At 41.0% G+C, this 13,766-nt stretch overlaps 1 long non-coding RNA gene across 1 annotated transcript in view; it reads right to left on the reverse strand.

Annotated features, from left to right (window-relative positions):
* Nucleotides 1-9,745: 9,745 nt before the first annotated feature.
* Nucleotides 9,746-13,766, reverse strand: part of LOC115948359 — a 39,253-nt gene continuing 35,232 nt past the window's right edge. The window contains exon 4 of the long non-coding RNA XR_004082177.1: nt 9,746-11,594. This is a non-coding gene — a long non-coding RNA (uncharacterized LOC115948359). The remainder of the gene's footprint in view (nt 11,595-13,766) is intronic.

Here is a 13,766-nt window from a genome sequence, read left to right on the forward strand (position 1 = left end):
GAAGGTAAAATGAGATTCTATGATTTTCCCAGATCTTGAAGTCTACAGGAAAGTCTGAGGCTGCACTAGGCTCCTGGACTACCTTTTATCTCTGTCAGCTCAAAAGGGATTTGGAATAGGAGTTATCTGAGATTTACAGGAAAAACAGCCTCTGTTATCCTAAATTTGTGTTCTCCCTGTGGTATTACAGTCCCTGAGTTCAATCCTTATTCAAGTCACACAAGTGAAAAGTAAGCCCTGTTTTGAGAGTCATTACAGTAACTCAAAATACACTGAGGTAGAGCGCACCTTTTCATGTACTGACATTCCCTGTTCTATAACTCCACTTACCTCTGCCCTATGATGTTATTTTTTTCTTTTTAATGTAATGTCAGAAGCATTATAGAATGAGAAAAACCAGAGAAGAAAAGTTGCAAAGTTTTTCAGAACCTCAAAGGAAACACGGTATAATAAAAGGATACTGAGCACAAGCAAATATGCAACACGCACGTGTCTACAGTAATGGGACACCTCAGGATCTAATTCTTCAGTCCAAAGAAAAATAATCTGTTTTTTCTTAATGCATTAAGGAGTAAGACATAATAATCACAATAATTCTGAATGTAGAGTAGAAAAATGGGAAGGGTTACCATGATAGGTAAAACATTTCCTCTGTCAGCATTCAGAGAAAATGCTACTGAAAATGTGGAGTATTGGGATGCTGATCCACTGCAGGCACCACCCACAACTGCCTGTGCCTTCACACAAACCCCAGGTGTACATAAGAGCAGTTGCCCATTCTCACAAGAGGTGTGAACATAGCCAGAACCATCTCAGGCACAGACTTCAGCCAGAAGAGGTGGATGCCCCACCAACAGAGGATGTGGAAAACACACCAAACCATGGAGAAGTATCTGCATCCTCAGCTTCAGCTTGCGTGTGGTTAAAATGATCACTTTGGCCTGCCTCAAGATCCAGGACAGAGATGCCAGCTTCATTATGTTTATCTCTTCAGTGTCTGACAAAATAAATTTAATACCTAAATCCACTGTGCCCTACAAACCTTGGAGAATTCCCTAGACAAAACAAGGGGGAGCTCCCACCTTCTGCAATGCATGCAATGCTGCATCTGTAAAATATCTCATCCAGATGGATAAAAAAATTAAAAATTGAGACAGCATGAGTGTAAACATATTCCCATAGCACATGAAGTAGGGACAAGTGGACAAGTACTTGACTATATGAGTTTCACAGCTCACTGGGTGTCATTCCAAAAAGCATCTGTCACCGCCACTGGCAATAAATTTTGAAAACAACTGTACTTTGCTTCTCAGTTTAACAGGATCACACAGCTGCCGACAAACCACCTAAGCTGAGAGACCCAGCAAATGTGTGCCTTACTTCTGCAGATCTTGTCCCTGGTTATATTATCAGTGACAGGAGTGACAATGTTGCTAGGATGGTGTTAGACAGCACCTTCACACACAGACCTGACTTGTCAAGTCAGTACTTTCTGCCTGAACTTTTACACATTTCTATTAAGAGGAATTTTTTCTTTTTTTTTCATACTAAACATGTCTCACTTGAGGTTTGTAAACTTTTATTTATTTCAGTAATTCCAGAAAAGTAAGTAGAGGATTAGAAAATACAATGTGTCTTGCAAGAAAAACAGAAACCGCCTCCATGCTGAGAAGTAGGTAAAGGAGAGATGTTTATAGCAGCTGAAAATCAAAGAGGAGGGGGAGAAGGGCAAAGACAGAGGCCTTCTATGCCACTGGGAATTTGTCTGCAATACCATTGGGATTTGGTCCTACCTGCATATTACTGTCAGATGTGAGAAACTATTGAACTGAGTGCCACATTAATGCATAGCAAGACAGAATCCCATAACATAAATAATGAAAATTTTAAAAGAAAAAGGATGGGGAAAGAGACAAGACACACAGAGGTAGGTTAATTAGCTTGAGTTCAGTAGTCAGAAAAAAAAGCCACATTTCTATTCTCCAGCATTCAATCTTCTGAAATAGGTCATTCTCCTATACAGGCCTGTTTGAGGGCTACCACTGAACTGTGCTGAGGAGCTGTCCCTTAGCCAGAGATAAAGGAAAAAATTAGAATTTAACCATGGACAAAATTACTGATTTAAGCTGTTTAAATCTACTATAAAAACATAATACAAAACTTTTATATTAATTTAAATAGCACCTGAGTTTATCCTTACCAGTGTACCTGCAAAATTATTGCTGAGAAAAAAAGCAAGATAGGTCACTGTTTTTCATAAGAAAATACTTTTAATTAAATCTGAACATTTTTATCCTGAAGACACACTGTCTCCTCAGAAATGGAGTGTTGTTTTTCCTTTCACCTGCTTTGGCTGACAACACCCAGGGCTGCTGGACAAGGAGTGGGCATAGGCAGTAACCTCAGCGTAGGTTTGTCCAAAACAGAAGGGACAATCCAGGCAAGGCTCCTATGGTCCTGTTAACCCATGTATGCCTTTAACTGTCCAACACCCTAATCTATTTTTGCAGTGCTCAGCTCTGGGATGTTTTGGCTCTGAATGTACAGAGACCTACTTTGATGCCTGTGAGTGGGAAGAAAGAAAGGAATTGAGGAGGCAAATGCAGCAATGTGATGGCTTGGGTTGATTCCTACTCAACAGCCCACATTTTCTTGTTGCAAACACTGCTGGTAGGTGACATAGTTAAGGGCTGGGTTGTGGCAGCCCAAGGGCTGTGAAACTGCCCACACACTTGCACACACCTCTGTTTAAAAGATCTGGTTCTGGTGATAATGTTTCTTCTCTTACCCACAGTGTATTCTGGTTTGATCTTGATTTTGGGCCCAGCTCAATCACCTGCTTGAGTGTATCTTCCCAACCACTGTTGTAATAACATCTGTTTCTACCCTACAAATAGGAAAAATATAAAACTTGAATCATCTTTCTACCCTATGAGTCAGAGATACATCTCTTTTTAATACAGAACAGAAAATATACTTGGCTTTGTTCATCACTCTTCTAGGCTGTGAGGCATTATTGCTCGTTTAATATATGTGTATGCTAAGATTAAATCATATATTGGAAATCACAAAGTTTTTTTCTTCCTAGCAGCTGTATAGCAAGTTAACACTTCAGTTTTCCTGAGAGACTGTCTGCATATATTAGTGGTGTTTGGCTAAATTGTGACAGAAAAACTGGGTTAAAAAAGAATAACCTCTGCAGAAATGAAAACAATGTTTGCAATAATTGCCTAATGATGTTATTTTCTGCTTCTGTGCTAGGAATTGTAGCTTGGATTATACAAATGCTTTACAGGGGGGTAGTAAATTGTCCTTCTCTCTATGGATTTACAATATCAATCTTGGTAATTTGTTAGTTACAGTGTATGTAATGTGATATTGTTGCTCATGTTACACAAGAGGATTACACGGCTTACTAAATAAAGCAGTGGTCTTTCCATTAGGGACCGTACTTCCTTCCAGACTGATGCCAAGACAAGTGAAATTAGATTGTTGATCTCAGCCTAGGACCATCTCTGGTGAATACAGACTGAGATTCCCAAACAACCAAATGCACAGAGCCAATCACTCATCCCTCTCATCTTGCTCCTAACACCTGGATTCCAGATTGTTACATTTTGTATTCATCAGCTGTTGAAACACATTGATGTGTGGTTTTCCAGTGCAAGATTTACCTTGTCTCAGATTTGTACCTATGCTCCTGTTAGCTTATTAGAGGCCCATGAAATTCAGATTGTATAAGGGCACATTCCACTAGTCTGTTTGACAGGCTTCAAGTTTGAAAATCCATCCCTATTTCATCTCTGACTTTCAAGATAAGAAGAAGATCCTGTTATTACTGTGTTGGATGTTGATGCAAATCAATGAATAAACAGGAGAAAGAGCTACAAAAATCTGCAGTTTTGTTTGAGTCAAACTTTATTCCTTACAACACTTTTGCTCTTAAAGGCTTTTCTGTGATATTCTGCTGCTCAGCCTAAAATGTTTGATTATTAATTTCCCTTCTCACAGATTAAATCCTTTTCCTCTGTCCATAAAGTTTGTCCTTTTTTATTATTTTCACTTCTCTGTCTATAGTTGTCTTATCTCTCCTCCTTGTGATTAATTGCAATACTGTTTCCTGAGCTCTGGGTAGCATTTCAATATATTTGAGGTGGAGTGGGTCCTACAATCGAACACAATATCCCAGACATAGCTGATTGAAAGAGAATGGCATCTTAAACACCTAGAATAAAATTGTTAATGCTTATTTTATTATTTTCCTCATTCTAAAGCTTTTGAATAAATTTTGTATTGATTAAAAGTGTGGCACTGACTGCTTTAAACCTGCCAGTCTCTGTTTATCTGCATAAAAAGTAAAGCTCAGCATTGCTCTATCAGCCTAGATCAGCCCACAGGGACTTTATCTGTGGCTGAAAGACTTGTATTTGAGTGAAGTCAGCCTAGAAATGGACCCCTTAGCACTGGTGCCTTTTGATAACTCTCAAGCATCTACCAATCCTTTGCATAGCAAACTCAGTGAGGAAATTAATAGTGCTCAGATTTTTCAAAAATTCTTAGGTACTGAAAGACATGGGGCACATTTAGAGCAGGCTGACCTTAAGGTCATTCTAAATCACAAACCCGCCACTTGTTTCTACAGCCAGCCTCTTCCTCTGACTCCCAGCCCTAAGCCTGCATAAGCCCAAGACCCTGGTGTGGTCCCTGTGCTGAGGCCAAGCCCACCCCTGCTTCTGTATCCTCTCCTCCCACTGTGGTGTGGGACATCCAAGCACTGGAAGCACTTTACTACCAGTCCCACAAAATCCCTTTTCCCAATTTAGGACTCACCCCTTCTTTACCTCCTGGAAGGTTTTTGTGGGCCAAACCTGGAAAGGCAGATCAACAGCCCATTCCCCACTTCAGCAGCTTTGCTTGCCACAGACTGCTGGAGGACACTCCTTGGTGAAAAGTCTAATAACAAATGGGGCCTAAAACCAAACAATAGACATTTTGGATGTGATTTGTTGCATTCATTTAAAAACAAAACTCAGCTCCATTCTGCACAGCCTTTTTAAGTTCATACATATTTCTGGGGAATACTCCCCAGAAATATGTATGAACATATGGTTGTGCTCCATGGCACAACCAAAACAGTAAACAAACAAATAAATAACACACAGCCCCAGATATCTTCAGGCTCTACTGAGAGAGGCACAAGAGTACCACTTGCTTGAATAAGTGAGCTTCTTAGATGAGACTGCTGAATTATTGGGAATAGAGCTGTGACTGTCTATTTGTTTTAAGTGGACAATAATGTCTGTTAATCACTAACTTCTGGTTACCACTGACCAAGACTACTTGAACAAATAACCTGGAGGTCCAAGTATCTGCATTCCATTACCAAGCTCCAAAAGCCACTTAATCACTTCACCACGAGCACTGCAGCTGCCTTGCAATGTGGCACAGACGGATCTAATGAGCAGTTTCAACAGCCTTGGTTTGGCTTTGTGCTTTGCAAAAACAAAGGCATGACAATGGGCAAGAGATGGGCAATTTGTGAATGCTTTCTGCATTTTTTTTGTGGCTGCTAAAAGAGAATGAGGATTTTCAGTAGCTGAGATCAGTGGGAGCAATACCAGCCCACTGGGCAGAGGCAGTGCGAGGCTGGGCTGGGGCTCAAGGTCTGTGCTGGTTCATTGTGGCTGCTGTCACCAGATCATCCCTCCCTATGGGCCACAAGGGACAGAGGCCTGCATCTGGAAGGGAGCTGAGGAGCAGCTGGAGATCTGAGATTACAAAACACCATTCCATGCCAAAGGAGAAGGATGCGGTCCTAGTGCTCTTCCACTTCCCTCCTGTCCCCACCTGGAGATTGTCTCCAGAAAGGGGCAGACCCAGCACAGGGCCAGCAACCATGGGTGGCTGCTCTGAGGGGCTCCTGGAGGGAGCTTCATCTGTGCCATGCTGAGTCCCACTGAACCCGTCAGCCAGCAGTCACAGCTCAGAGCCAGCAGAGGTAAACCCCTCTCAGACACCACTGAGTGTCTTTTGGGGATCCCCAAATAAAACAAATGTCAGGGAGACATGGGGCAGGAACCCACTCCCCAGAAATGTCAGCTGGGGTCTGACAGGAGCAATTTCCCACAGTTTATTGCAGACAGAGACCCCACATGCCTGTGTCAGATAGCAGAAAGAAGAGGAGCAAGGTCATCCTGTCATCCTCCTAAAATCAGTTCTGCAAAAGGATTATTGCTTTACGCAGAAGAGATGTGGGAGGGAGAGTGACAGAGCTCGGGAGTTCTGCTCTTTGAGGTTTTACAAGGGAGCAACGAGCCGGTGTAATTACTGGGCTGAAGCTCACTACAGAACTTATAAATTCTTTGTCAGCGCAGTTGACTCCATTCCCAGATTCTTAACTCTAGTTCAGTCTTTCCCCTCCATTCACAGGTACAAATGCCTCTGGCTTTGTGGAAGTGACTAGAACAGAACTGACTTGCTACTTTTTACCCTAAGAAACTGTTGGTACCCTACAGGTAGAAATCAAAAGCATGTCAGTTGAGATTTGGGTAAAGAAGAACTTGTACAGCATTAAGGAGGTTTAAGTGCTCAGATCTGCAAATTAGCCTGGTCTTTGTATTTTTCTTGCTTTACCAAAAAATCTAGGGTGAAACTTGCCATTCTGTGTTATTTCACCATCAATTACATTTACAAACGAGGCTTTGGGCACACACCTCCAGGGTTTTTTTCAAATGGTTTCAAAAGTATGTGCAAAGAATGAGAGAGCAGGTAGTGACCATTTAGAAATCCTTAACAACAAACAGTGTTAAGAAAGTCAGTTTAAATTAGTTGATACAGCACAAAAAATATGCCAGATTTTTTCCTGTGGTGTTTTGGTGATTAATATCTCAGGAGAGGAAACATATGTTACAGTCCAGCCAGTATCATTTAAATAATGCTATGGTATTATCTTGACAATTAATGTTCAAGAAAGCTTACTTACTGTGAATTTATCTACAACTTTGGGTTTTGATAATTGCTTAGTGAAAACTTCTGCACTATGAGATTGGGTTCCATTTTCAAACAAACTGCTGCTCATAATCAAATACAAATTATTACACATGACTTGACAGAAGTTCTCTGTGCATTCCACCAGGATATAAAAAAGGTGATGTCTCCAAGATGGCAAAAATGTTTCTAATGGAGACAAAAAAATATGTCCAAAGGCTCTTTTTTGAGCACCACAGAAAATGAAGCTGCCAAGGCTAGGCAAGTGGGATGGAAAAATCTTTCCCTCCAACACACTTTCTCCTAAAGGCATCAGGAATCATTTTAGTCCATGTATCTCAGGAGACTGACACAAAGTCCCTTTGAATAAAGTGGGGGATTTTTATTAATATCAGCAGGCGTTTGTTGGGGAGCCAAAAGCCTGTGTGAATTAAATCAGTGAGTCAGAAGTGGAAGAAGATGGAGCCAGGCCCAGACTGGACTTTGGGAAGCAACAGAGTATGTTTCAGTCAAAGCAATGAAGGCCAGAGCCCCAGCTTCAGTATCTCCCCCTCTGTAATCCCTTTGTAGGCTGCTGCAGGTGGACATACTAAGGGACTCAGCTGCTAGGGGTGAAAATAGAAGTTCTCCCATTCTAAAAAAACAACTACCAGCCACTCCTGTTTCCCAAACCAGGAGCTACATCAGTGGTTTTCCAGGCTTTGCCATGCTTTATAGATTCAAGTAAAGGCAAAGATGTCTGGAGTCCCAAGAGGGACAATTTTCATGTCACAGGCAGTATCTTATGCTCTATTTCCAGCTAAAACACTCACAAATACTGATTTCTTCCCAATTTTCCAGAGGGAGCACAAGGAAGCATGCCATAGCAACATAATCCTTCATAAAATTAGGCCAATAATAATATTTTTAAAAGTTTTGTCAATGGTTTGTTCATATCTCCTGCAGAAAAAGACAGAGAATGACATATCCCTTATGTCAAAGCCCCCAACAGCAATAAAATCAGCATGAAATACAGGTTGTTTTTAAGGGGGTGTTTTATCAGCCTTCTTCCCTCTGCCTATTTTCCCAGGAGATTACAAAAAAAAAAAAAAAAAAAAACCACAAAGACGTAGAATGAGTGGAGCTGAGGAGAAAAAAAGCAGATCTCCAAGGTATTGGCCATCCCAGCCCTCTGCTCCATGACAGCTCCCACGTTGCCAGGTGAGGCGGTGGGTTCCTCATTGCTCCCCAGCCTGCCTGACACACACATCCAAACACATCAGAGGATTTGGTGGGATGCCATCTCTTGTGTTTGCATGGGACAGGCTGGACCAGGAAGCTCAGCACAAGACAGGAGGTTGAATGCTACCTTCCTGGAGCATGGCACTGTTCACTCACCCCTCCACTATGGAAAGGTAATCAATTCCTGGGAGTCTGCAAGCTCCAAAAGGCAAAGGCTCCCTTTGTCAGAGAGTCAGAGAGACTTCTTTTCTTGACACCATGGAGAAACCAGGTGTAATGATATCATCATGTATAACTGCTATAATAGATGAAACTCAAAAGGCAAACCCAGTTTACTGGTTGCAGGTGCTCTGAAAAGACTTTGGAGCTTTAAGCCACTCTCAAAAATTACTACTGAATTTTTGAAGTGGGGTTATTTTCAGAAACGTAAGTCAAACACACTTGACTAGACGGAGGTAGCAATATAAAATGCATCCTCATTTACATTAGAAAGTAAGTGCTTTCCATAGTGGAAAAATTAAGGAAGTGAAATGTATTGTGTAAAATTACACTTGATTAGGTGAGACAGATCTTTACACTTGCCAACTTTTACATTTTACTCCTGAGATATCCATCTTTACTAGTAACATATTTTATGGGTTTATTAAAAACATCATGTTGTCTTATCCTACTTAACTGCAAATAATTCAAACAGAATGTTGGAAGATTTCCCCTGCAGCTTGTAAGAAAAAAATGATACCTTTCCAAAACTGTTGTTTTAGAAAAAATCCTAAATATTTCAGAAACTAAAATAGTCAAGTAAACTATAGTCAAGTTTCTATAGTCAAGCGAAGTTTAACACACAGTGAAAATACAATTCCTTAATACTTGTGGATCTTCACTTGATAAGTTGTTGTACAACAGCTTCCCTTTTTTCAGTGGGAGTCTCTGGAAAAGCCCTGGCTTTAGAGTGCATTGAATGCCATCTGGCTGCAGAGCCTACCCACAGAGGCAACTCTCATGCCTACAGAGTAGCAGAGAAGTTCAATTCCAATCCAAATATTTTCCCTTTCAGGCAAGGCATGTTAGTTTTTTTTCTAACATAAATAAATAAAAAGCAAACACGTCTGTAAAAGAAATCTCACATCATCAGAATTAGAGCTGCGTAAATGATTGGATCTTTTGGTGTTGTTGAATGAAAATACTAATAGGAATAAAAATAACAATTAATTTTCAGTCTTGCTAAGTTTATTTACTAACTCACTTGTCACACTTATTTTCAGAAGATCAAACCACAAAACATAAAAATTCATTGAAAACCTTGGGTGTTGACCTGCTCCATCCATGACACAGCTACCACAGCCTGTGCTTTTCTTAATAAAGCTCAGAAGAGGCAATCACCAAACCAGGATAATTTTAAATACTGCTGTTGAAAACACCTTTCAGTTGAACTCTGAAACTCTGAGATGTGAGTGCTGTGGTTAATTTCAAGTTTACTGATTGGGAAAGAACTTCTAAATCATGGCATTCATAGGGAAAAAAATCCACTTGAAATGAGTCCAAGACAAATGTTTTTTATATACAGGCTCAAATCTAGATTTTGAAATCATGCAAGACTGTTAAGTCCAATCAGTTATTTCTTCCTCACAAACTCCATTTTCAAGCATAATTTCATTCCCATTTCATAAAAGTTTCCCAACATTCAATGACATTTCTCTCTAAATATATGTTTAGGTCGTATGAAGACAAGTATGGCATTTATAGTTCCATTCAAGATTAACTATATGAAATAATTAATGTACAATGAACAAATGCAACCCCAAAGCTGAAGGTCAGACCCCATTAAACATATCACTCTTCATACTTACAGGAGCCCCTGTTAACTTGTACAGGATATCTGAATTTTTTGCTATCTGGTCCTCACAATGTGGGCTGGGGGTTCTGTGTGTGTTTTAGAAGTTAATCAGCCTTTTGTGGCAGTAACTCTGGAGTAAAAAGTTACCTGGTGTGCCAGGAATGTCCTGTTTTCCTTTGAGAGGAGGCTGCCAAGGTACCGCGTTACCATCGTGCGCCTTTCATAGCCACTCACTGTTATCAGCTTCTCAGTTTCATCTCTTGGATCAGCAGCAATTTCTGAAAAGTATTTGTTTTCTCTGCTAGCCCAGCAAAGGGCTGCCACAGCACGCTGGATTACACCAGCAAACAGGCCCACTGGAGCAGAAAGATGCTCATCCCTCCACAGCCTTCTGCACCCCTGTGTGGGCAGCACTGGGGGTGCATGTCTGGGTCACCCAGGGAGGAGTAGGAAAGCTGGAATACAGCTTTGTGTAGGCTTCATCTGCTGCCATGGACAGTGCCTGTCCTGCAACAGTACTGCCCGTAAACTGCTGCTGTACTGCACTAGGCTGCAGCAGACAGGCTGGCAATATTTTTCCCAGAGAAGGATGATTTCATTGCCTTGTAAAAAAAAAAAGAAATTTCTTCCCTCCACTTTACAAGACAAAGAGCACAGGAGCAGACCAAAAGGACCCTGCATACTTTGTACCAGACTGGGGAAACCTTTCCTGTCACAGCTGCAGAAAAGGACAGCTGAGAACCCACTCACAAGTGCCAGCAGAGAGAGTTGGAGTTGGTTTGGAGAGCAGGATGGAGTCTGGCTTACATTTACTGACATCTGGGGCAACCTCTACAGTGCACTGGCTGCTTGGAGGCTGCTGGCTCTGGGGAGCACCTTCCCCAGGAGCCATGCTGGTGGGCTCACCTCCTCCATACCTGTGCTCTTCACTGTGCCAGAAATCACTCTTCTCCCACCACCTCTTCACTGCCTGAGCCTGGGACACAGACTGAATTAGCAAGAGCACATCTCCACTCCCATTGGGAATCTCACCTATCAGCAGCAGGCAAGACAAATGATGACTTTGCACTTGCAGCTAATTGTTCCGCTGGACAGATTTCTAAGTGAAATCAAAGCCTTAGACTGGGGCATCTCAAGGCCATTGCATGGACTGCTCTAAAACTGAGAAAAATCTTAGGATAGGGCAGCCTCACGAGTTCCCCTTCACCTCAGGAGTGAGTTTAGTGCTACACTCAAAGGTTGTCTCCCCTAGGTCATCCCTCTGTCCTTATCCTTCCCAGCACACACAGAACAAATCATCCTGACACGACCTGTGGCACAGAAGACCACAGCAGGCAAAGAGAAACCTTTTACATTTCCAAGAGCTCCTGCACACAGCACTTCAAAGAAGGTGAAAAACTCTTTGTCCCACACTTTCAGACTGATGGCTGTCACCACTGCGTGCTCTCCGTGCAGAATCAATTAGTAATAGCCAGTCTCTGGTGACTCTGCAGAGGCGGCCTTTCTTCCTCTTCTGAAATGCCATCAAGGTTTCCTCATCAAAGGATTATGCCTATGACAAGAAAGCAAAGTAATTTAATATAAGCTGAAAGGGAAATGGAAAACTCCCCCACCTAAGGCTAAAGCAGGGACTGCTGTATCTGGAAACACCGCTATAATCTACAAAATTATTTCTCGCCTCTGCTTCAGAAAAAAAACACCCAACAAAAAAACCCCCAAACCCTTTAAAAACAGCCCTTCCAGAGCATACATGTATGAGGGGGTAAATTGGCTTAGGACAACCCCATGCCCACAAGCACAAGTCATTCCCTATTTCAGATACAGTTTTGTTATTTGCCCTGTATGGAAAGATGAAAACCACTGTAGACAGAAGTAAGGCCTTCAAACCCTGCTTAGACTCTTGCTAGACCCTCCTTTCAGTTGTTATAAATTAGAAGTCAATGGATCTGTGTACTTTACAGCAGTGAGTTTCTGACCCACTGAGTCTAAAACAGGAAACAGATTTATGAGATAAATGGCCACAAATTTCCTATTATTTGGTACATTTTTTTAACATATGCATTCTTTGGGCAGCATACCACAAGTATTATGTTCTGTCATAAATATTTAGTGAAGCAAACTTTTTAAAATATTATATAATTTGTGGATGACCATGGACTCTTCGGTGTGTGTCCATTCTTTAAATTAGTCTGACTGATGGCTGCATCCCTTTTTCCTTTTTTTCTTCCCTTTTGTGGTCATATATTTTACTTACCAAATTAATTTGTGAGAGCTGGAGGAAAGGTACTGTCTGTGCTTTCCTCACACAGAGCAGATTCCAGAGACATTTTAGTACAATTCAGAAAGAGAGCTTGGCAGGCCCTCCCTGTCACGGTAATTCACATAGGCTTAAGGCTACCCCTCAGACAGAAAAAGAAAACAAATATGAGTGGAGGAGCAATTTTCCTAATTGTTTACACTTTCTGTGAGAACTTATTCACGAAACTTGTGGCACTCTACTTTTTTATATGCTCTCACAGAATAAAGCATTTCAGTAAAGAAAAGAGATGAGGTAGCTGTTTCCAGTTGGGTACTGTTTTCTCATTGTGCCCATGGTTTCAGAGACAAAGAATCTCCCTCTGCCTCCTTTGCTAACCCTGCATGTCATAGGGTTTTGAGGTGACAAAAAGAACAATTAGAACAAAACAGAATCAACAAGTAAATAATCAGCATTAAAAATCTACCCGTCAAAGAAGGAGAAACAAAGCAGAGCAAGCAACTGGAAAGCAGGTAAGAGGTAGCTTTGGCCCTATCAGACAGAAAAACAGACAGAACACTCTTATCCCACATGGCATCACTACCTTCTGGGACATAATTTCACATGGTAAAATGCCAAATTGGGTTTTAAATGCTTTGTCGTTCTGAGGTACTTTATATCAGGCTCTTTCTTTCTTTCTTTCTTTCTTTCTTTCATTCTTTCATTCTTTCTTTTTATTTTTCTTTTTATCAGGACAAGTAATTGTCACTAATCTGGATTCCAAAGAAAAAATTCAAATTCAGCAAAGACTGAGTGTTTTCAGATCTGGATTATCTGGATTCTAAATTAATCCAAAACTTGTATAAATCTTGAATTGAACTTAAGTGAGACTTTAAAGAGTTGTCTTCTCCTCTGTAACGTCTTGGCTCCAGATGAAAGCACCAAATTGTCACCAAGGAATTTCACTTGCCATTACTTCCGCATTAACTATATGCAGAAAATACCAGAAAAACCTAACAAGACAGCCTGAGAAAAGAAATATTTAAAAATTTTTATTTAATTTTGTTCTTTTGCTCTTGATCACATCCACATCAAAATAATGCTGGAGAGTGAAGAGTGCTTTCCCAGTGTGTTCCCAGAGGGATGATTGAGTTGCCTATGGTAAGGGCAAACTTTCTTGGACAAGAGACACAATTTCCTTTGCAGCCTCTACAGAACTACAAAAATGCTCTGCTGGATGCAGGAGCCACCAGCCTTATTGGCTTTCCACTCCAGGAATAAGACGTATTCCTTCAATCAAAAGTTTATGTAACAAATAATAAAACAGCATAAAAATCACATAATGCAGCAGATATAAAACAGTCCCAGGTAGCTGGGTAAAAACTTGAGTAAAGCAGACCTGATTTAGCATCTGTGGGATTTGTAGAAGCAATCAGTCCTTAGGAAATGTATGACTTAAGAGGGCATTAAGGCCTAGTCTAAGAGATG

Source organism: Geospiza fortis, unplaced genomic scaffold, assembly GCF_000277835.1.
Source record: "Geospiza fortis unplaced genomic scaffold, GeoFor_1.0 scaffold41, whole genome shotgun sequence".
Taxonomy (NCBI): domain Eukaryota; kingdom Metazoa; phylum Chordata; class Aves; order Passeriformes; family Thraupidae; genus Geospiza; species Geospiza fortis.